Below are 4,140 nucleotides of genomic sequence, written 5' to 3' on the forward strand. Positions count from 1 at the left end.
GCACCCACAACATCTCATGTATTGAGCATCCCGTGCTTCAAAATGGCAGTGGGGGAGCTTTAACTACAGCTTGTTCAATAAACTTTCATTAAAGTGCTCCCACCATCATTTTGAAGTGTAGGGATGCTGAATACATGAATCACTTAGGCTTCTGGACCATGCTAATTAATTGAGTCTGCTCCATGTGCTAATTAGCATGTATCAGAGCAGGTGTAGGCACATGTGTAAGTGTCTAGCTATTTATGTATCCACCTTACCAACCCTCCTCTTGGTTTGGAGGCCCAAAGCAGACAGACTGTGACCTCTACCCTGTTGCTCTCTACTCTGACCTTTAAGCAAAGGCTTTCAAGAGGCCTACCTTCCACTTTGTAGTGTACCTCTCAACACATGTACATCACCCTTATATACAGGGTAACACCTCCTTTTTTCCCCTGCCTATCCTTCCTGAAAACATTATACTTTTCTATGACCATGCTACAGTCATGTGAACTGTTCCACCATGTCAGGCACATGTGTAGGTACCCAGAGTGCCTACCTGTGCAAGTGCTGAACTGCTGAACCCACTTGGAGCCAGGTGGGCAGCTAGCAGTGCCTTCTGAGTCAGCTGAGGGCTCACCCGCATCAATTAGAGGGGCTGAGCATGATTAGAAACTCATATAACTCAGCAGGTAGTGCTGGCTGAGCCATGCTGCCTGGCCCTTCTCCTCAAGCTGGAGGTGCTCAGCTGACTAGAACAGGGGCGGGGCTGGGTTGGGCTGGGCTGGGCTGGACCACTCCACCACTCCCTCAGCTCCCCTGACAACCATTGGTGACGGCCTATCCAGAATAAGAAAACAATCCAGGCAGTTTAGTTCAACCAGTAATACCTGCCCAAGTCACCTGAGACCCCAATCCAGACCAAATTGCCTGATCCCTTTTCCATCTGGGTGGGCAGCTAATAGCACCTGCTATATCCTGCATCTAGAAGGTTAACAGAGTACCACAGGTTTTTGCTCCTCAGCCCTCACTGCAGCTGTCTGTGTTTATGAGTATTTTACTCACCAGTAGTTTCAAGAAAAAATCTGTTTTTCTTCATTCCACCTTCCAAAAACAAGGTATATGTCTTATCCAAAGTATGGGAGATATGCAAAAATACAATATTGGTCAATTTTTAAAATATTGAAACCTGGGTTATTTTAACTGTTAAAGATTGTCAAGATTGATAATGAAGATTAATAACCAGTGATGGGACTGAACTGCTAACTTTTTTCCATGAGTTTAGTTTAGGAAGACCAGAATCAAATGATCATACCACTGGCTGTTATCACTTATGAGACCATATGAGAGTAGTAGGATTATGCCCCCTGGGTTTCTTTCCCTGCTCATTACTGAACACCAACCAAACAAAGGTCTCATTAAACAGAATTATGCCACTCAAACCCATCTTAATGCACACGAATGAGAATTAAACAGTGTTGAGAATGAAATGGTGTTAAAATGTGTATAAAATGTTCATACATATTGTGGGACCACTTCTAGATTAGTGAGTCTTAGCAGAAATAGAAATCATAGTACAAAAACTGCTTTGATGTTATTGTAAAAATACATTATATCAATTGAAGAAGGTTTTGAAACAAAAAACTTTTTTTTTTCCTTTCCAAAACAATTTACAGTACAGGCATGAAAGAGAGAGTAGAGAAAGTATCTCTCACACACACATGCATATACACTCACAAACATGCAGGCAGCAGAACATTTGGACAAGGGTTGAGAAGGAGAAGTGAATAGCTTGGACAGCAGTCAGGCATTAATGATTGATGATGCTAACACACTTACTTCAGTTTCAAACTAGACCAACTTAAGAGGAAGACAAAAGACAATATAATCAAGCAACACACCTGGCTTTTGCAAAAATATAATGACACCTCCAGTCACTGTGAAAATGTATGTAACATATAGCAAAATTACAGTGAATTCTATATTAATGCTATTTTAAGCAATTGGCAAACTTAACTTTAAAAGCTTAGCGGTGGCCAACTTGGTCTTAAAACTCATCAATAGACAAGAATGACACTGAAAGACAAAAGCCTCTTCGTCGAAATATAGGCTTTGTCAAAATAGTAAATAAGTAATGTACTGCAAAGCTTTTCTCTTGGAATGTCTCTAATTCAACTGTATTCCTGTCTTATGAAATATTTCATGAATTTAACTCTTTTAAACACAAAACCATTCCTTCTTGACTTTCGTACTGCTTTTTATTATATTTGGAGCAGATTATTTAGGCAGTATCTATTAATGTTATTTTTTTCTTGCTTTTGAAAATGTATGTGCACTTTATATCTCATAAAGAGCATTGCAAGCAGGGAATCAAATTTAGGGTGCCTTGCTTTCCAGGGGAGTGCCCTCTAGGGCTGTGCATCTTCGGGTGCTGATTCAATTTGGAGGAGATTCAACAGCCAAATCTCCAAATCTGAATTGAAGCAGGAGACCAATAAAAAGGTCCAAATCGATTTGAGGGTCTCTGAATCAATTTGGTGAGCTTCAGAGATTCAGGCAGTTCCCACTCACTGCTGCAGGGAGCTGGACCCAGACTCCATGCTGGTAAGTAGGAGATGGGGGAAGCGGGGTTGGAGGAGCGGGGAGAGGACCATGGGGGGACCTCCACTGGGCCCCATCCCCTGCCTGCTCACCCAGGCCAGCCCCCCTCCCCCCATGGTTGTCCCACTCAGCCCCAGTTCCTGGCTCTTAAAAAGAAGAAAAAGCCCCCACTCACCAGCTGCTGCAGCAGTCTTTGGGGCCTCTGGGGGCTCATAGCAGGAGCTGGTGACTATGGGGCTCTTTTTTTTTTTTTTTAAAGAGTGAGGAGCTGCAGCCGAGCAGGGCAGCCATTGATGGGGCTGGGAGAGGGGTCGGGGGATGGGGCCTGTCTGATCTGGAGATTCAACTGATTCAGCAGTGGTTGAATCTCTGAATCAGATTCAGCCTAGTTGATTCATAGATTCATAGATTCATAGATTAATAGATTAAGGGTCGGAAGGGACCTAGTAGATCTTCTAGCCCGACCCCCCGCCAGGGCGGGAGAACAACAAAAAACCCCAAAAAGAGAAACGGGACTCAAACGAGTCCAGCCAGGTAGGCATCCAGCCTCTTCTTAAAGACCCCCAGGGTAGGGGCCAGCACCACTTCCCTTGGAAGTTGGTTCCAGCTCCTAGCCGCCCTAACTGTGAAGTAGTTTTTGCGGATGTCCAATCTATACCTCCTCTCCATCAACTTGTGCCCATTACTCCTTGTTATGCCAGCGGGCGCTAGGGGAAACAGCGTCTCCCCCAAACCCTTCTGGTCCCCCCTAGTGAGTCTATAGACGGTCACCAGGTCCCCCCTCAGCCTTCTCTTGTGGAGGCTGAATAGGTTCAGGTCCCGCAGTCTCTCACTGTAGGGTCTGCCCTGTTGTCCCCGGATCATGCGGGTGGCCCTCCTCTGGACCCTCTCCATGTTGTCCACATCCCTCTTGAAATGGGGCGCACAGAACTGGACACAATACTCCAGCTGTGGCCTGACCAGCGTCGCGTAGAGGGGGAGGATCACCTCCTTGGCTCTACTCGAGATGCACCTGTGGATGCACGACAAGGTCCGGTTAGCCCTGCCAACGATGACCTCGCATTGTCGGCCCATGTTCATCTTGGAGTCAATAATGACTCCAAGATCCCTTTCTGCCTCCGTGCTCTCGAGTAAGGAGTTCCCCATTGTGTAAGTGTGCTGCTGGTTCCTACTGCCCAAATGCAGCACCCTGCACTTGTCCATGTTAAAACGCAGTGATTTGAATTACTGTCCCCTGAATCGGCTGAATCAGAATCTAAAGTGAATACTAGATGCTTCACACAGGCCTAGTGCCCTCCCCACTGAGCTACAGAATCAGACTCTCTCTTTCATGTTCTTCTTCTGGCCCCATGATGCTTACAGTTCTTTCTAGTAAGTGGCCAAGTTTCAAGGAGAGAGACAAAGTCTCACTTGGTCATTTGGGCACTTCCCTGGGAAGTTGGTGATGTGGATTTGAGACTCCTCAAACTGAAAAGGATCACAAACCCTGGTCTTCCACTTCTTGGGTGAGTTCTCTAACTGTTATGATACTGTCAAAGGGCAAGCTCTTTCTTTAGTTGACAT

The sequence above is a fragment of the Gavialis gangeticus genome, unplaced genomic scaffold (assembly GCF_001723915.1).
Source record: "Gavialis gangeticus isolate Ggan-Ray unplaced genomic scaffold, GavGan_comp1, whole genome shotgun sequence".
NCBI classification, from domain to species: domain Eukaryota; kingdom Metazoa; phylum Chordata; order Crocodylia; family Gavialidae; genus Gavialis; species Gavialis gangeticus.